Source organism: Cydia pomonella, chromosome 2 (genome assembly GCF_033807575.1).
Source record: "Cydia pomonella isolate Wapato2018A chromosome 2, ilCydPomo1, whole genome shotgun sequence".
In the NCBI taxonomy this organism is placed as follows: domain Eukaryota; kingdom Metazoa; phylum Arthropoda; class Insecta; order Lepidoptera; family Tortricidae; genus Cydia; species Cydia pomonella.
In genome coordinates this window covers 34,632,196-34,653,819 of record NC_084704.1, presented here as the reverse complement: position 1 = coordinate 34,653,819, position 21,624 = coordinate 34,632,196, and the positions used below count along the sequence as shown (strand labels likewise).

General features: G+C 37.9%; 1 protein-coding gene across 5 annotated transcripts in view; it reads right to left on the bottom strand.

The window, feature by feature from the left end:
• Positions 1-21,624, bottom strand: part of LOC133515449 (protein turtle-like) — a 171,128-nt gene that overhangs the window by 40,722 nt on the left and 108,782 nt on the right. The window contains exon 1 of one of the 5 annotated variants that reach the window (XM_061847995.1): positions 8,792-8,913. The exons of the other annotated variants lie outside the window; for them this stretch is intronic. The gene's annotated coding sequence lies outside the window, so the exon portion shown is untranslated. Of the gene's footprint in view, positions 1-8,791; positions 8,914-21,624 lie in introns of those variants that run through there. 5 annotated transcript variants of the gene reach the window in all.

The following is a 21,624-nucleotide window of genomic DNA, read 5'->3' as shown; positions in this document are numbered from 1 at the left end:
GTCTGGATCCAATTAATAGAAATCGCCTCCATCTTTACTAATGTTAACTACATTTCTAAGTGTCCGCCCCCTCTTGGTCACGTTACTTTGCCAAATTCCACTTGCTAGAAAAATATTTTCTTTCCCCAAAGCAGTGAAACTAACTCCGTAATTGTAAATCTTCACGTAGGTACTATTTTTTGTGGCAATAAATTATGTTCTCCTCCCCCTCAGTTAACTACTTCGGATCGAAGGTCTTGTGAATCGAATCGAGTTTATATTTTGTGTTCTACTAGCTTTAGTCCGCGACTTCGCCTACGTAGAATATTGCCGTGACAAAATGTGTACATATAGTAGCGAGGGATCAAACTAAAACACGTTAATTTTTCACACGTCAAGTATATCTGACGCTTTAACCGCACCGCGGTAATTGAGTAGTTACCGAACCAGACCGACGTCATAGTGATGGCTCCTAGTTCGGTCGGACTGAACTCCATACAATATGCAGAGAAAAGACGCGACTGGCTCTTGTACAGTCGCCATCAGATATATGGTAGCGGCCAAGGTACTCAAATATTTCGGAGCAGCATTAAATTTCAATATATTAGTTACGATAGATAAGGTCTATAATATCGGACCATATAATTCGCCATAAATTTGGGAGCAGCGACTTTTCAATTAATTCGTGACATACAATAAGATAAAGATATCGTAACAAACAGATCGTCAATGGTATCTAAGCAGTCAAGGTGATCATAAAGATCGGAACATTTATAGAAAATGTACCTTAAGTTTGTGTAATACAACTTAAAGTAGTTAAGATTGGACCCATGAAAATAAGGTTTCAGACAGGCATTAATACTATGTTATCAATACTTTAAATTTAGAACGAAATTGTTTGTTGTGACATTCACCGAAAAGAGTGTGGACTTGTCATCGTGACAAAATACCTATGTTTCCGTCTTTTTCGAATTAGACAATTTTTTTTACAAAACTAAATGCCTACAAAATCGTTGTTTCGACGCAATGTCAAAATTGGCGGGCGTAGAATGAGTAGCTTAATTTCGTCAAATTATGTCAGATGTCAGATGCTTAATGGCGTAATTGATAGTCCCTTGACTATTAACCTTTTCCACGCCAAAGACGTATATATCGGCACCACAGGTCCAACGCCAAAGACCGATATATCGGTCACCCACCACAGAGCAAAATAGTCCTACATGCACACGCATAAAGTTTAACTTCATTTTTGACATTTAGATGTCGTGGCATCTGAGTGGTAGGTTTTGCGTTTGACATGGCGTCGAAAAAGTTAAAGCACAAAGTCATGGGTTCAGATCTGATGTAAGTAATGGTCTAAGAGCTGGCCACGTCAGATGTGACACAATAATGAGAGGTTTGTAATCAGTCCAGTTAGATTGCATAACCATCCTTATTGCTAGATCCGGGCATCTGGCAGCTTTTAATGGGTGGAGATCAGAGTGACAGACCAACAAAGTTTTTAAGTTGAAAAAAAGTAATGACGCAATAGGTAAAAACTGCTAAAGTTGTGTCATTTATAGAGAACAGGGCCTATATTTTAACATTAGAACAAAAAACATTGTGTATTATTGCGCAAACAAGAACAGTAGGCGAGTAACCAAAAATTACATTATACATCATTTGGCACTACTTCCGCCAATCGAAACCTTTAGATATTATATGTATAATCTAATTAATTACATAATTTTTCATAATATTGGATCAAAACCAGAACTCTAGAATTTATTTTCTTCAAGTTATTTGCTTTCTTTTACCTCCACCACTTTACAGCTGCCAGATGTCCGGATCTAGAAATAAGCATAGTATTGCAAACTAACTAGAGGGGTTTCGTTGCTCTCATTATTGTGTCATATCTGACGTGGCCAGCTCCCCGTCTAAGTTAAAATCCATAATTCCACGGACTGATTTGACAGCTCCTGGCATACAAAGCGATTGTCAAATGTATGAAAAGAGCTGTCAAATCAGTCCGCGGATTTATGAATTCTACCTTATAAGTAGTTTTGCTTTTTTTTGGATAAAAATAACATTATTATTTCCTTTATTCATTTTCGTTCTTAGGCTACGTTTTACATTATTATTATCGTGTATGTCTTTCCCGACCACGGAACAATGGTGTTCCGGACCTTTGGGAGGCGTATGCGGAGCCGAAGCCAACGCGCAGAGGCCCTTTTGACAATTTAATGAAAAGAGAGGGGTACACTAAGCGACAGCACCCGCCATGGTGTAAGGACTATTGAGAGTTAATGGAGTCTAAAATGTACTAGGCTATTGGGTGAATAGTATGGACTGATTACTGGGCTATTGGATGAAGAACCGGACGCCTGCCTAATAAAACGGTATCCAATTTTATTTCCGGCAGACGGTGACTCGCCCTCCGCAAGATGGGCCCCCATAAAAAGCGACATCAAAGATGGCTCAAGGGCAACACCGGTGCGGGAGCTGGGGGTAGAGAGGTGTCACTGGACTTTAAACATATAGCCAACTCGCCACGTAGGTTTCCACATCTACCCTCGAGAACAAAGCTCTAACGACCCCACTCTGGACAGCCGGCTAAGGCAAGCCAGAGGCAGGGGACCTGTCCCACCATCCGACAGGGCACCCCTGGGGCACTCAGGTACGTGGAGTCGCTACTCTCCAACAGCTCGCCACAAGCTGCCCTGCGTTGACTGATTGCGCTGGTGAAAACCAGTGGGCGATGGGGTCGTCACATCCCTACGCCTCTATTGTCAAGGCGATAAAGTGCTTGTTCGCATATTTTTGAGTACCCTGGCCGCTCCGATGTATCTGATGGCGACTGTACAGTCGCCATCAAATATATCGGAGCGGCGAAGGCACTCAAAATATCTGAACATGCACTTTATCGCCTTGAGAATAGCGTTGTTCAGATATTTGTGACCACCTTGGCCGCTCCGATATATCTGATGGCGACTGCACTTAAAATGATTAGTATAGGTATCTAATATCTATCACGTTTGAATTGTTGATCAAGTACTAGAACCTACTTGGTAATTATCTTTCACGTGCGAACTCTTTTAACTCGCGTAGTCCTACTTCAAACTGCGTTCGATATTTGATTTCTTCATGTTTTCTTGGTTTTCTATATTCTTGACGTTGACAACTTCCTGCAATTGTTATCCTCGTAATATTTTATCGAAAGTAGACTGCGAAAATTGTTATTTTAATCTTTAACAATTTTGCCCACGACCATGATACCCTATCGCGTAGATATTGAAATAAAAAAGAAAATTATACAATTGCGGAATGATGGTCTGCCTATAACAGACGTAGCTAATGAAGTTGGAGTTGCAGTAAGTATTGTTTACTATACATACTTACAGAATTTAAATGCAAAGGTTATTACGATAATGATTTAATAAATTAAAATTTTATTTCAGAGAAACACCGTGTATCGATGGCTGGAGAGATGGCAGCAAGAAGGAGCTTTGTCGAATCATGTATCTTTTGGACGTCCACGTTATACGACACGGCGTCTAGACATGGATATAATAAATCAAGCTCGTGAAGAAAGATTCATAAATACCACCCAGTTTGCAAACCAATACCAAGTATCGAGCAGTACCATACGACGGCGTCTAAAAGAGGGTGGTTTACAAAATAGAGTGCCAGCAAGGAAACCGGCACTAACTGATAGACACAAAGAGGACAGGTTGCAATTTGCAGCTAGGTATTTGAATCATAATTTTAATAAAGTCATTTTTATGGACGAAAAGGTGTTCTGTTCAGCAGATAATGGCAGAATGAGTTTATGGAGACCAGACAATACGCGTTATCTGGAGCAAAATGTAGTGCCTAACCGCCAGAGTGGGCGTATTACAATTGGATTTTGGGGCTGGATGTGTAAAGATGGCCCAGGGGAGCTGGTAGAAATTACAGGTCGTATGAATGCGGTGGATTACAAAGAAATACTTGAGGAGTCGTTTTTGCCTACTGCCCAAATATTTTACCCCAATGAGCATATAACATTCATGCAAGACAACAGCTCGGTGCATAATGCTCGCTTGGTTCAGGGATGGATTCATGACCACAGAGATGTGCTGACTCGCATAAAAATGCCTGCAAAGAGCCCCGATCTCAACCCCATAGAAAATCTATGGGGTAAAATGGTGCAAGAGTGGGACGGAAACCAGTGTCGCACCAAAGATGCTTTAAGACGCCACGCTCTTAACGTTTGGGAGTCTTTTAGAGGGCGAAACGTGTGTGAAAATCTGGTCGGCTCAATGCGAAGACGATTGCAAGCTGTATTAAACGCCGAGCCACCGGGAAGTTACACAAAGTACTAACGTTTTCACAGGCTGAAGAAAAGCAGAGTTTTATTTTGTTTACGGCTAGCGAAGCACGTATTAAAAGGTTATTTTAATGGTATAAGTAAATATTGTTCGTGTTTGATTCTTAAAATAAAAATATTTTCTACTAAATCAGTTTTTTTATTTATATTAAGTTTTTATATTCATATGAATAAGGTAGTGATACCAATGATCGACAACTTAATACCCAATAAACGACACCAGTAGTTCACGTCTATTACTTATGAAATAAGGTTGAAAGTGTCGATCATTGCGTGAATATCGAGCACTGGTGTCGTTAGCTTACCTATCAATATACAGTTTTCGAGAATGCTGCTTGAAATTATCTCATGTGTCTAAGAAACTTACTTGCTCATCCATAATAGTCGTCAAAATCATCCTTGACATTGACAACTTAGTCAATATAGGTAGTAACGAATTCAAATGTGTAGGTAGTCGCCATCAAATATATCGGAGCGGACAAATATCTGAACATGTACTTTATCGCCTTGACAATAGAGGTTTTGTTCAGATATTTGTGACCACCTTGGCCGCTCCGATATATCTGATGGCGACTGTACTATGTCATACGGATTTACAGTATATTTTTTCATAAATGTTCCGATATTTATGATCACCTTGACTGCTTAGATACCATTGACGATCTGTTTGTTACGATATCTTTGTCTCATTGTATGTCACGAATTAATTGAAAAGTCGCTGCTCCCAAATTTACGGCGAATTATATGGTCCGATATTATAGACCTTATCTATCGTAACTAATATATTGAAATTTAATGCTGCTCCGAAATATTTGAGTACCTTGGCCGCTACCATATATCTGATGGCGACTGTACCTGGGGGCAAGGCTCGGAAACCGATTAAATTTCCAAATCGTTATCATGTCGTGGCGCAAAACCTTTATAGGTATATCGGTTTCGCTCGAAAAACCGTTATATTTAAACCGGTTTTAATAAGAACAGTTATTCTCAAATTAACCTATTTAGATCAATAAAAACCGGTGTTGGTGTCTATGTTTACGTGGCACACCACCAGGCCGACCGGCCGTTGCGTAGCTCGTCAAATTAAACCGGTTTTTAGGTTACAATAAAGTTTTTAAAACGTTCGCGTTCTTACAAAAATTCGGAGGAAAACCGAAATAAACCGGTATTTATCGGTATTTTAAAAACGTTTCGAGCCTTGCCTGGGGGTTATCAGAAAAATGTGTACTATTTACCTTTTTTGGAAAAAATAACAACTTTTGGGATACTTCGACTCAGAATCACGAGAACGGTTGGCACAAAGAAAAAAAGTGTCCGCAGTTTTTCATACAAATTTTGGGCGTCAGTTTTGTGACGGTCCATACAAAATGTATGTGAAAATGCTTCAAAAACTGTAATTTTTTTCCTTTTTATTTAATCGATATTCCTCGCGATTCTAAGTAAAAATAACCCAAAAGTTGATGGTGTTTGGAAAAAATAAATGGTAGGTACCTTACACTTTAAGCTGAAAATACGAGGACCGTACGCGACCCAACCGTAAGTTTTCTCCAAATCACAAATATGATCAAAATTTAGTTTTTTGTAACTTTTTGTTTTCTTTTTGTCGATGCTTCTTCATGCTTAACCGGTTTAAATCATACCAAAATTAATTTCTATATATATTCAAGTTCTATAGAAACAAAAAAATACACGCTAGAGACTTGTATTATACTTTTTACTATCCGAAAAGATTGTCAATATTTCATCAGCCAATTATTTTTGATAAAGCCGAATGTCATATGGAAACTGAAAGCTAGTAGGAGGTCCCCATCCTTGATACCTTCGAGTACGCAACCCAAAATAACTAAAAATATGCTCCTCAGATGACCGATCAATTTCCAAAACGAAATTACCTCTTCTGCCTTTGTGGCGCAAAGGTACGAGTACAAAGGTATCGAATGCGACCCATCCCGAGAGTGCTCCTCAGTTTGAATATGATGTGGGTCCGGTAAACCGAACTGTCAACATTGTATTCAAATGTATTGCGAACGTAGTTTTTAAGGTCTCGTAGTCTATGGTGATATCGGAATCCTTATATATTTTGTCGTGTCCTTCTGCATGTCAGGATTAAAATCATTACATATGAATAGGTCAAATAAATGGGATAATTGGGTCAAAATTATTTTCGTCTTGTTTTTTTATCCCAAAAAAATGTGACGGAGTGGAGCTTTTTGTATAAGATAAAATAATGTTTTTTTCTTTTTTTTTCTCATGTAAAATATAATCTACAGCTAGAAAGACATACAATAGCACTTGACTTTTTATTTATTTGACAGAAGACATAGATATAAGCGTGACAGAGTGGTCAGAAACAAGACAACGAAATTTTTTTTGACCCAAATGCAACTATGGGTTTATTGGCTCTATTTTGTCATTTCTCGAATACGATTGGTCGGAACGCAACGTTAAGCTTTATTTCCGAGTAGTTCATGGTTTTATCAATACATGAAGGGAGCTCGAGTATATCACATTGTTTAACACATTGAGTGCCGAGAACCCTCTCGGGGGTTCTCTGTTCGTAGTCGCTTTTCTCTACAAAGCGGGAAAACGCTGCGACTACGAGCGTAGCGCTACGAAAGACAACGTTGAATGTGTTAAAAACGAACTCAAATAGACGCAATAACCCCGAATGGGCCCCGTCCTACAAACCTGGAGGTCTTGGTTTCGAATCCCGTTTGGGGTATTTATTTGTTATGAATATATATGTTGCTGAGTTATGGTTAATTAAGTAGTAGTTAAAAAAAAAAATACAAAAGGATTTAATAAAAAAAGAAACAGGTTTTTCTGGGTCACTTTCGCTACACAGATTTTTTAACAATTATTTATTTATTTATACAAATATTATTATTTTTTAGACCCCACTATGAATACGGTTTAAAGTAGAAAAGTACCTTCATACTTCTTATAACACTAAGTCCGCGATAAACTTAAAAACTACTGAACGGATTTTTATGCGGTTTTTACTTATCAATAGAATGATTCTTGAGGAAGGTTTAGTTGTATAGTTGTATAGAAACGCTGGTGGCCTAGCGGTAAGACCGTGCGACTTTCAATCCGAAGGTTGCGGGTTTAAATTCAAACCTCAACTTGTACCAGTCGCTTTTTGGTGAAGGAAAACAACGTGAGGAAATCGGACTAATCCCAACAAGGCCTAGTTTTACCCTCTAGGTTGGAAGGTCAGATGGCAGTCGCTTTCGTAAAAACTAGTGCCTACGCCAAATCTTGGGATTAGTTGTCAAGCGGACCCCAGTCTCGCATGAGCCGTGGCAATATGCCGGGATAACGCTAGGAAGAAGAAGAGGAAAGTTTAGTTGTACAATTTGTTAAGGTTTACCGGGGCGGGTCGCAACTTAGAAATAAATAAAATAGATTTATTTCTAAAATTCCTCAAAGTGACTCTAACTCGCATTCGAACTAATCCTTATGTGTAGTGTCTCCATACATGTTAATTAGATTTAAAAATATCACATATTTTTATAATTTTAATACATGTAGGCACGACGCCACGTCAGCGAATTTGAAATGTTGTCAATTAACTCGATATAAGGGGTGCGTTAAAATAGCACTGGATACAAATTAACGTAGGTACGTTGAAAGGACTGCTGCCAACCCCGCTGCTGTCACAGCAAAAAAAAATGCGTACAGGGGGTGTCTTTAACTTTTATTGTATTGAACTGGACCGGCTCTTTGTAATGGCTATGGTTTTTTAGGGTTCTGTACAAAAGAAACGCTTATGGTGTGACTCTATCCGTCCGTCCGTCTGTCTGTCACATTGTCAAATATCGCGTGTTTAATTAGATGAACCAATTTCTTAAGAATTGTATTGGTATCACATTTGATATTAATTTTAACCTCCTCGCTTGATATTAGTTGATCTTTTTTTTCTGCTGTATATAGCACATTTTCGACCATCCACGATTTATGACCACCACACATATGAAACGTTATTTATTATATACAATATTAAACGGGTCTAGAAAAATATTGTTCTAGTTACCATATACCTCATAGAAGTAACGCAATGTAACATTGAAATAATTAATTAATCATTAAACAAGTCCAATTAATTATGTTTATTAATTATGTACTAGAATTAAATATTATATGGTAAATTCATATTGAATTTTATTTAGCTTTTCTGCCAATTAAGTATTCCTAGTTTAATACACTTGAGAGCAATGAGAACAGGTCACTTTAAATGTGAATGCATCCAAGTAACCAGAAAGAAGTCTTAATGATGGCTTACACAAAATTGTGGGACACTTCTAAGCTAATTAGCCGTTGTAAATCTAAAAAAATAATATTATAAACGTCCGAGTATACTATTGTAACACAATAAAATGGTCACACATTCTAATATGAAACATTAGTAATAAATCATAGCAGGTGTGGTGCGGTCCACACTAACGCCTAATCGGTTCGTACCTCGACACTCCTCGAATGCCAGCCGTCTGTCTCTTACTCGGGCTTCGCGGGTCGGGTAGCAGGCTGTAGGGCTCCGTCATCTGTGTCTCCCGGTCATGGGCGAGAGAGCGAGCGTCTCGCAGCGGGGCAAGCCGGGCACTGCCCGCCTGGGCTGCTATTGATCGCTGCGCGCGCAGGCGCGCCCTCGATGAATGGTGCCCGGACTCACGTGCTCGGTTCGACCTCACCGTCACCTGACTTACCACCGAATACCATAATTGATAGGTGAACGGTTCAGCAATTAGGAGGATGTTGCAGTTGTAATGAGGGCTACCGTTTTTGTGCACACCAGTTGGCATACTTTAGATGGTGGTCCAGAAAAACAAAAAAAAAAAAATCCTATGCGTTTTTTAAAAAAAGTTCTAATTTACACAAAAGTAGATTTATCAGTACGTAATCTAGTAATCTGTGGAAGATGTTGTTGGTCTCACACTTTAGTATTCTTTGTATTCTATTTCTGTGTCTAAACCTGTGTGTTACTGTTTTTTGTCCCAAAAAAAGTAACTTAACGTTTAAATTTGTCGTTTTTTTAAACCTGATTAATTTTATATAAGTATATTTTAGTTGGCACTTTTTTTAATCACTCTTTTATTGAACTACCTAGGTATATCTAAAATATTTACCATGAATAATCAAAAATAGATTTACCACAATTATGAATAAGGATTGAAAATTCGCGATAAAAAAGCTTGTAACTAAAAATACTATGCATTTGACATTTTGAAAGACCTCCGTCTACACTAGCGCTACTAGCTATTAGCGGCGAAATTTAACGCGTTACTGTTAAAATTGTCGAATAACAATAGATTTATATTTTTCCTACTAACATCTTGTGTATGTAATACCATTTAATTTATAGGTAATTGGTTCAGCAATTAATTAAATGCGTATGTTATGGGGTTGTATTAAAATTGTATCGCCCTGTTTAACCCTTTATAGGGACTTTAGATATAATATAAATTTACCACCCTATAACCATCTATTTTAATTTTTTTATGCAAAATTTCTAGGCTTCTCTCGTCTTTTTTTATCTGGTCCGTTTCTAATAGTGTTAGATTCTTATCGTACCTACAAAGAGCTTTAAAAAGTAATTAGGTAGTTACATCACATCTGTGTCCGGTCATTGCTACGTGATTGATACAATAATAACACAGAAAAAAAACGAACTTTTAAATGAATAAAATACTGAATTATCAAAATACACATGTAAAACAGATATCGATATTCATAATTCATAATCATTTATTTGTTTATCAATTATTTATTTTTACTGAGGTGTGCCAATAAAGAGTATTCTATCTATCTATCTATTTGCACGTACGGCCTAAACCACACATTCACTGCCAACGTTTTCGTAGCGCTACGCTCGTAACCGGTCTGTGTTTTCTCGCTTTGTAGAGGAAATTGACTACGAAAAGGGCACCCGCCGAGCGGGTTCCCGTTTCTCAATATGTTAAAGATAGAAATTTTAATTTAAAGACACTTTCTTCAAAGGTACTTTTTGAAATTCGACCCCGAAGGGAGTTAAAAAGGTCAAAGTTTTTAACGAACTAAATGCGGACAAAGCCGAGGGCGGATGTTAATTCGCAATAAAAATAAACATACATCATAGACTGCGAAAGTCCTCCCCCCTTCTTTCTGGCTTTATCTCCGTCTAGAGGTAAAATAAACACCCCCGGCTTGACGCGTGCAATAGGGTATTTGCCTGCTATACTCGTACTCTATATCTTTAGGTATTTAAATAAAATTAAACAAACAGTTTGCACATTTTCGGGTAGACATTTACCCCCTTCATAAACGTGTACTAAAGTTACGATGCCGCTAATCATCGTTTGGCCTTTTCCATCATACCAATACGTCGGAAAGGGACAAACAATGATTAGCCATTGGTTAACCAAGCAAATACTAAACCGCATAGACTTGTCACTGAATGACCTGGGGGCTTACCGCGAAAACCGAAATTCGCAAATTGCGGGGATCTTTCTCTTTTACTCTCACTAGGACCACATTAGAGTGACAAAGAAAAATGCCCGCAATTGACGAACTTCGATTTTCGCGGTAGGCCTCCTGATTTTAACCTAGATTATTTGATCAGGTAATGTTTTCATCTACTCGTAACTGGCTTAAGGAGCCATTCGAGGGTAGATTTTGTTTACTTTTATTTAAATACCTAAAGATACAGAGTATAGTCAAATCAGGTCCTTTTTTCCAACTATCAAAACGATAGCCAATGGAATAGGGGAATTACTGCAATGTTCTGCCGCCAGAGTGCAGCACTAGCACACATTGTAAGCCATAGAGTAACTTATTCATACTATGCCTTAAAACAGTTTTTTGATAAGTTTTCACTATGACATTGATTTTTTTTATACCACGACGGTGGTAAGCAAGCATACGGCCCGCCTGATGGTAAGCAGTCACCGTAGCCTATAAACGCCTGCAACTCCAGAGGTGTTACATGCGCGTTGCCGACCCTAAACGCGAATGAATCAAGGCGGTTTGTTTACAGAGACCCTATCGCGAAACGCGAAAATGGAAATTTCGTTATCTGCTTCTCTATCGCACGAATATGCAAGAGTGATAGAGGCAGATAACGTAGTTTAGATTATTGTGTTTCGCGGTAGACCCTCAGTATGTGCTAGTGGCGCTCTCTATGCAGAGTTTTGTGAAATATTAAAATTCACATGAAAACAGGACCAGTGACGTCACTGTCAAGTCACCTTTTTTTTTTAATTCTATCCAATTTATTTAATATAAATTGTGCCTTAAAATAATCAGCTGTTAAGTTTTTCAAATTTGTTTTTCCAATTCCAAACTATATCCATTACAAATTGAACCGAAAACTGTAACCGTCTGTTATGGTTTACGGTTTAATTTATAATGGTTAATGGTCAATTGCAATTAACGTTCGGCCAACACTGACGTGAGTCATCTAAGGCCGCACCAAAGAGTGGGTCAGTATACTCTAATAACGCGAATTAAAAATTGCCTACTCCAGAGCACGTCGCTATGGCCGAAATCGGTCAGGAGAGCATTATCATCATGTAATTCTAAAGTGTTATAATCTTGCTTTCAATAACTGATTTATTACTCGTAATTTTAGTAATTGTCAGAATTATTTAAGTCAACAGCAGAATATCGAATTTAAATAGTTGCGACAAAAATAAATTAATGATCTTCGCAAATAGGCAATGAAAGAGTTAACGCTCTCAATTAATAATAAAATGAGGAGTCACAATTTTTCCTCGATTGAAATAATTTGGTATCGATATCGATAACACGAGAGTCAATATTTAATGAATCACTAGCACTGGTCGGTGTTGGTCAAACGTTAATTGCAATTGAAAATTGACCAGTACAAATTGAACCGTAAACCGTTACGGACGGTTACAATTCAATTCATTCAACAGTTACAGTTTTCGGTTCAATTTGCAATGGTAAATATTCAATTGCATTAACGTTTCGGCGAACACTGGCACTGGTACATCTTTTTCCCGAAAAACCGAGTTTAAAAATAAATTTTCAAGCCGTATACCATCAGATAGCGTTTCATCTTTTCTCCATCCACCTTTTGTATATTCGTAAAGAACGCCAATGCATTGTTTGTTCGAGACTGTGAGAATTCGGGAGCGTCACATTTCATGAGAATACGAAAGCGCCGCAACATGTAGAAATATGTAGATAACTAAATACCTAATAACTCAGCCTATATACGTCCCACTGCTGGGCACAGGCCTCCTCTCATGCGCGAGAGGGCTGGGGCTATAGTCCCCACGCTAGCCCAATGCGGATTGGGGACTTCGCATACACCTTTGAATTTCTTCGCAGATGTATGCAGGTTTCCTCACGATGTTTTCCTTCACCGAAAAGCTAGTGGTAAATATCAAATGATATTTCGTACATAAGTTCCGAAAAACTCATTGGTACGAGCCAGGATTTGAACCCACGACCTCCGGATTGAAAGTCGGACGTCATATCCACTCGGCCACCACCGCTTCAACTAAATACCTATTGAGGCTAATCGAACGGTAACAAGGGGCCAATTCGACTTGATTTCGTGACATGGGACCGTATAGTTGTGCCTAAATTGGGATATTTTTTATTATTGTTTAATTACGGAATAGATAATATATAAAAACAAGTAATTAAGGTGTTAAGATGACACTTACCATAAAGTATTGTTTTCTTAAAAATATAGATTTATTGTCTTAATCTAAATCGGCAAGTAACTATATCGTCAAATTTAATTTACACTTCAGAAATCACTTATTTCAGAATTTTTTTAATACCACGTCGGTGGCAAACAAGCATACGGCCCGCCTGATGGTAAGCAGTCACCGTAGCCTATGGACGCCTGCAACTCCAGGGGTGTTACATGCGCGTTGCCGTGGTCGTTTAGTTATCGATATTTTAAAGATCTTTCCAAGATCTTAAACGTGTCTTAATCATTCTTCGAATCGGGCCGTTTGACAGAAATGAGTGCCTTTCATCCCTTGGTTAACAATCTACTATAGCATTAGCAACGCCACGAACTGTTATAGGTACAGCAATGTGAAACTGCGTCACTGGACTATTGGCGCCCGATCCCAACCTAAATCAAATGGATAAACATTATCGGAGGCCTGATTGGAATGTATCTATCTACTCTGCCCCAGTTCGCTGATTAATTGATCATTATTCATAGTGCTCGCTGTTAGTATTAGTAATTATACAATAGAACACAGAACAGTAGATTCCATAGGGAGTATTACTGCAGTATTCTGCGTGCAACACTAGCATCTATCGTAAACTATAGAGTAAGGCCCTCAGCACACGGCGCGTGAGCATAAGATACGCGTAAGCGTATTGTCAAAACGTTACGAAAACGAGACGCGTAGAGTTCTCGGCACCAAGCGTCGCGTAAGCGTAATCGCTTTATAACTGATTGATTTAAATGTGAAAAGACTCACTAACATTTAATTTTGTAATTTGTTAATATAAACAGGGGTTGCATCCCCAGTTCCTTAGTCAAGATAATCTTTAAAATGTGAGATTAGTACTAAGTATATATTTCCTTGTGATTGTTTGTGGAAATAAACAGTATATTTTTTTATAAGTGATACTTAATTAAGTAGTTGAAATCATGTAGTCGCTGGCCTCGCTGGCGTCAGATGTCATCGGCGGATGTATCTACGATCTCTTTCTTTGATATATATGTCAGAAGTTTTGTTTTTTACGCGTGTATTACGCGACGCTTCGTGTGGGGACTTGTTTGAAGTTGTACGTACTGGTAGTGCTCTCGTACTACGCGCGTATTACGCGTCTCTTACGCTTACGCGCCGTGTGCTGAGGGCCTAACTTATACATACTGTGCCTTATACTGTTTGTCAAGTTTTCACAGATATTAAATATGACACTGATGCATCAAGGCGGAGCAAGTAAACAGCTCGAACATGCAAGAGTGATAGAGAGGTTAGATAACGAAATTTCGATTTTCTTGTTTCACGGTAGACCCTCAGACTGTAATGGATTGTGGTAGTGGCGCCCCCTACGCAGTTTCGCGTAATATTCCCCATTGCCCTGGACTTTTTAGTAGAATCTGCAAGTGTAACAAAGAGAAAGAAATCCAGAAAAAGTAGAAGAAAAAAGATTTTGACAGGAACAATTTTCGGCCTTTATATGGCGAGTTGGCCGCCCTGGACGAACTGCCCCATAGAAAAAAAAATTATCGTCAAAAAAAATCTTCTACTTTTTACGAATTTGATCATTTCATGCAATGCCATTTTAAAATTGATCACTTCATGATACTCGTGTGGTTAGGTTAGGTTTAACTTTTTCATGATATGGCCAACCGATCATTTCATGAAATGATTACCAAATCATGTATTAATCATTTCTAAGATCTGGCAGACATACATTTTTGACTTCGAAAAATGGTCCAAATGACTGTCACTGATCCAAAAATATATCCCGCCCGCAGGTTTGAATATTACCCCATATACCAATACCCGCTATGAAAAAAAAACTTTTGAGCTCGACTTAGTTATTCTAGTTCGTTGTTGCTTTCTAATTGAACCCATGAGGGGAGCACAAACAACCCGACTAAATGCCGAAGATTGTCTATGGTAGGTGTATTGTCAGTTTAAAGCGACTTTTTAAATAAAGTCGCATTGCGTATGTTCTCTCCCGAGGGCGCACGCGTGTAGCATCTATAGAGTATACTTGCTTTGAGAATAAAAGTACAATAAAATTCCCTTCTCCGGATTTTCTAGAAGATACAACGGTATATGTTCGTATATTTTGTAGTAATCTGATTGCTACACATTGGAGTTTGAGGAAGCATAGCACCGAAAATTTATATAACTGTTATTCTGACGATACGAAATCACAATTTAGCGCGTAAGTTCAGTTGTACATAGACTCTATGGTAACTCGAATTTATCTTGACCTCTTTTCTGTGTGTGATAAGGATTATGACAGAATTAGTAGTTACATTTTTGCATATTTTTAGTGGTCTTGTACCATATACATACAAAATTATACATTTAAAATTCACTCCTACGCAGCCTTCAAGAAGACGAATGAACATTGTTGCCCCACTCACAACATATAAATCCTTGTTTGCTAAAAGGCAGTACAAGACACAATCCGCTTACTTTTACAACAAAATAAATGTAAAAATTAATATACACGAACAGAGAATACATAATTGTAAAAAATCCGTAGTGGAATGGTTGAAGATACTTAGTTATGAAGACACTGAACTTCTACTTAATCTTGCCCTTAACTAATTGTAATTCTATGCTAAATAAAACAAACTGTGTAATTCTGTATAATTATTCTTTATTTAAGCAAGTACCTAACATAAAATGAAATTGTAACATTAGTTAAACATTTACATGCACACACGCAGACACATAAGCGCGCAAACACACACACACACACACACACACACACACACACACTCTCACACACACACACACACACACACACACACACACACACACACACACACACACACACACACACACACACACACAATCACTATCACGCACACACAGACGCACCCAACTACAGGTTCCTATTTAGCCGTAAGGCTATTATTATTACTACAACTGCTCTGTCGTCGTAATGAGTAATAAGTACTTCTAGTTTTTAAGTTATAGATAATTAATTAGAGAGTTACAATTGTTACAAACAACCACTGTCTATTATGGAGGAGCGGGACTTCCTGACACAGGTATTTCTTACCTACTAGGAAGACCCAACCTTGTTTGTCATATGTGTACCCAACATTTATGAAATAAAATCATTTTCATTTTCATACAAACTGTCATCTTTTTAACCCCCTTAGCGGGTGAATTCACCAAAATCGCTTCTTCAGTACGCGGCGCGCGGCCATCGTGAACTGTACTCACTTAATGTTAGTATGTCCCACGACAGTTTAAATTCGACAATCGCTTCTTATTTCTTGTACACGTTATAAATGTAATTTATGTAATTTTATATGCAAAATTCAACTTCTTAATTTTTTCTGCTCTACTGATACAGTACAAACGATCTTTCAGCCTACGTTTTTACATGCTATTATTTAACTTGCAATATACCAATGTATGTAACTTAACTATGTATGTTTTTACGGGTCAAATATTGCAAGTTAAATTTGACCCACTTTCCGGTTTGTTTTTATCTGTTGATGGAGACAGGAGGTGGACATAGGAACTCTGTGATAAAACAACGCAACCTAATTGTGTCTGGGGTTATTAGAATTGTCTTGATGAGTATTAGTTGCCTGTGAAAAGAAACAGTAGAGTCAGCGAGAAAAGCTTGGACCAATATTTTTTTTTTGCCAAAAACTTATTTTATTTAACCATCTCACACAAATGAAGGATTAAGTCAAAGTTTATAATCATCCGCTTTCTCAAATCTGCTGTTTAGGGTTGTAAGCAAAACAACCCCTAAATGGTATCTTTTCCCCCGAGTTGCGGAGTTCCCGACGGACTTGACACGCGTCTACATTTGTCCCAGATTCGGCTTTGCGTCAATGTTTTCATATAGAAAAGTTTGTAAGTTGAAAAGGATTTTTTTATATAGTATAATAACCATTTTCAAGTGATATTAAAATATATTTGTCAAGTCGTTAAAGCTACACATACATACACACACATACACACACACATAAGTGATTCTTGCATGAAAAAAAAGTTTTTTTTTTCTATATAGGTAGGTAGGCATTGTCTAATTAGCAATTACCATTGAAATCGTTCTCCTATTTCAAGATGTTTATAAAATGTTCACGTCTCCACCGCCACGGAACAGTTTAGGCCGAAGGGTGTCAAGTTCCGGTTCCCCGGCCGGCTCCGTAACTTCGCCGGGTTGCGCGTAGCGCACACACCATTTTAAGATATACGATATACTTATTTCGTAGATGCAAATCGACAATGTGTCGTGATTAGCGCTGAGTGGTTTAAAGTAGACCATTACCGCTATCATGTTGTAACACTTAAATGAGGTTCTGATACTTTTATAAGCCAACGATATACGCTTTAACTGTCATAATTGTAACTATGTGTACATTTCTTTATTTATTAATTTAATTTTTTATTTATTTTTTGTTTTAATGTTAAGTTGACGATCTTTTAGTGAAAGCCTTTGTTTTATCCTTTTGTGTAAAATACTGTGTCTTTTTCTTTAAGAAATAAATAAATCTAATCTAATCTAATCTACTAAGTAGTTCGTGTCAAAGTCGTTTCGTAAATAAATGCCTTAGATCCTCTGGATTTTCAGGCGTCCATACAGGCCGTATGCTTGTTTACCACCGACGCAGTATAAAAAAAAGTTGGAGCACAATTGCCCAGTGGGGAGCAAAGGAACATTTTAGAAAAAACCTTATTTCAATCTGTAATGTCACAGATTGAGTACCCAAACTATCTTTCAGCCGCAGACTTGCCCGCCGCGCAGGTGAATGATGGATGATATCTCGGACTTGGCAACTTATTTACCGAGCCCGCGCCTTGAACCACTTTTGTTATCCTCCTGCAGTTTGTTTTTGTGTCATAAATCAAATTATACTTGTGGTTTGTGTTGTGCTACAGAAATGTGCAATGGATTCTAGTCGCAAAACATTTTAGAAAATTTCTTAGGCACCTAATACTTGTGTTCACTCACTACCACTGCACTGCACTTCCTACCTTTTGTAACGAAACACTTCACTTGACAACTTAATACTCATTTATTCCGAAACCAAATTTACCTTATAAGGGGCTGTAGAAAAATCTTAATAGCGTGAAGTAGCCGATAGATCAGCGACATCTACTGTGAAATTGGGCAACTATAAAAACTAAACATGCTACATTTAACAACTTGGGAACCGGTTTTTTGCAAACACTTCGAAATAACCATATAGGTATTTTGATTTATTTTATACTCCAAATATAGGACTCAGTTGTGTTTTTAGATACCGACTTCGTATTATTAGATTGCACAATAAGAAATGTAATAATTAACAAAAATACCGTTTCCGTTCCCAGCATACAAAAAATACCGGTTTCCGATGCCTGCTTGGTAATGCACATATTTTTATGAGTCTCTTAGCCTAGTCGCTAGTGACGCCTACGAAGCAGAAGGTCCCGTGTTCGAATTATTTAAGTAAGGGCATTTATTTGTGTTTATCACAAATATTTGTCCTAAGTTATAGATATGTAGGTATATAAATATTTATATATAACTATACATATTATATTTGTATATATACCGCCGTCGTACCCACAAGTCTTATTGAGCTTACTGTGGTACTAAGTTGATCTATCTAAAATTGTCCTATAATATTTATTTACGCTCAGTCCCCATCAGATATATCGGAGCGCACGGACTCTAACGCCTTGACAAAAGAAGCGTGTTCAGATATTTGTGAGCACATTGGCCGCTCCAACCTCCGATATATTTCATGGCGATGGCGTAGTAAATCGTGCGCATTTCAAAGTAGGTCGGTATTGCACAGAGAATAATTAAAATAAAATATTAACTGTATAAATAATATAGTTAAGCGCATTATGCTTCGCAATGAATTAATTAAAAATAGCGCAAACCGGATTTCCGGCTATGTCCATATTTTATATATTCAGATAATAACATTATCATTTCATTTTGTGATATGATTTAATAAATGTAGTTTTATTTATTCAGACATACGCAGGTCACTAGATAAGTTGTGCAATAGACAAATATGAAACAATTAGGTGGCCTATCATACACTTTTATTAAAACTATATTTTCATAGACAATGTTTGGGCGGAAAACATTTACTTTATTTTTAAATTTACTCATAAATAAAAAAAAATATTTAAACTTTGAAAACATCGGCGTGGGCCAGGAATCGGAACCGGTTTTTTGGAAAAACTTTGAAATAAACGTATATTTCGGTTTATTTTATACTCCAAATATAGGACTCGGTTGTGTTTTTAGATAACGACTTCGTATTATTAGATTGCCCAATTAGAAATGAAATAATTAACAAAGAACGAAAAAATACCGGTTTCCGATCCCTGGCGTGGGCTAAGGGTGATTTACGCATATTTTATACAACATTTTAATTTCATACAAAGTTAAGATTTTTCAACAAGTAAATTAAAAAAAAAAATTTTTTTTTCCAGCCAATCTTTTTCTCTATGGAAATATAGTTTTAAAAACATGTATACGATAGGCCACCTCATTGCTGCATATTTGTCTATTGCAAAACTTGTCTAGTGACCTACGTAACATATGTAATATACCTACTATTTGACTAAAGGCTATCTATATTATGCTTCTATCTACACCTTTCAAGCTGCGAACAGCGCAGCATCGCGGTTGAGTGGCGACCTCAAGGCGGAAATCGAGCTCGCAAACGCCCCGTACACATCTGGACTGGAGGTGAAGCATAGAACGAGCTGCGAGCCGTAGGCAGGGCCTACCGCGAAAACCAAAATTCGTAAATTGCGGGGATCTTTCTCGTTTACTACTAAGACGTAATTAGAGTGACAGAGAAAAATGCCCGCAATTGACGAACTTCTATTTTCCCGGTTATAGTCCTGGAACGAGGCTAAGACGGTTGCTCAAGATAGAGGCGTGGAAGGATCTTGTGGATCTATGCACCTCCAGGGTGCCCTAGGACCAAAAATAACAATACTATGCTACCATTTAACTGAGACGATTTGGCTGCTTGAAGCTGATTTTCATTAGATTAAGTAAGTAAAAATGAAATTTACAATATAACTAGTTTTAGTAAAGTAGTTTAGCCCGGTGAGTTTCTACTAGAAAATCAACATGCAACTTCTTTACTTTCGTTTCGTTTACTTTTTTAGGGTTCCGTACCACAAAAGAAAAAACGGAACCCTTATAGGATCACTTTGTTATCGGTCCGTCCGTCCATCCGTTTATCTGTCTATACCCTTAATCGCGGGAACGCGTGGAGGTATTTAGTTGACATTCTAGTCTACAGTTCCTTGAAGCTGCGGAAAAAATCAAACTTCTGCTTATCCTGTGCCATATTTATATTTTGTCTTTTGTACAATAAAGAGTTTATACATACATACATACTTCTAAGTTAACGTAAAAAAGATACGGCCGCTTGTGCCGCAAAATACGTATTTCGACAGTCAATCAAAATTTTTGGGTACTTCCCGTGGACCTAGAGCTATGAAATTTGGCAATATCTTCTTACACTACAAGTACAGGGAAAAACCTAAAAACTATAAATCTATTAAAAAAAGTTAAATTTGTACGGGACCCTCGGTGAGCGGGTCCGACTCGCACTTGTCCGGTTTTTTCTTTCGTCTTCGTCTAGGATAAGTATGTTATTGTAAATGTTAGGCAAATAAACATATTCCATTCATTCATAAGTGTTGCAAATATCGTGGGAGAGAATATCAGCATACGAAACTAAACGCATTAGGTTTCTACTCGTAAGCCTAGGCTATCTACTCTTGAAACTAAATGCCACCGGTAAGTCACACCGTTCGCGTTCTGTGCAACCCGAGCGTTCTACTGTATAATATAAATTGTATGAATAGGTACAAGAAGCGCTGGTGGCCTAGCGGTAAGAGCGTGCGACTTGCAATCCGGAGGTCGCGGGTTCAAACCCCGGCTCGTACCAATGAGTTTTTCGGAACTTATGTACGAAATATCATTCGATATTTACCAGTCGCTTTTCGGTGAAGGAAAACATCGTGAGGAAACCGGACTAATCCCAACAAGGCCTAGTTTACTCTCTGGGTTGGAAGGTCAGATGGCAGTCACTTTCGTAAAAACTAGTGCCTACGCCAAATCTTGAGATTAGTTGTCAAGCGGACCCCAGGCTCCCATGAGCCGTGGCAAAATGCCGGGAGAACGCGAGGAAGAAGAAGTATGAATAGGTACAATACATGCGGATTATGCAACATGTACTAGTTAATAAAATACAGGATACGAATAGGGTGACACATTTTAATACATAATAGTAGTCATAGATTATTGCTAGCGCTTGATATAATGCTGACAAATGAAATATATTAACTTCACCACACCGGCTACTGGTCAGGGACAGCATGATAGTGCACTGCACCTTCAATAATATCTCATAAACCGTAATAAAACAACACTAATTGGTTTGTTAGCGGTTAGTGAGATTTACGAGATAGTAAAAGCAAACATTGGTGAGAAAGCATAATATTTTGACAGGCGCCGTTACGCGCCGGGCCGGGCGTAGCGCTACGGCGTAGAGTGCCGTCAATTTTAGGGTTTCGCGTTTTCGTTGTTGACAGTGTTGGCCGAACGTTAATTGCAATTGACCAATAACC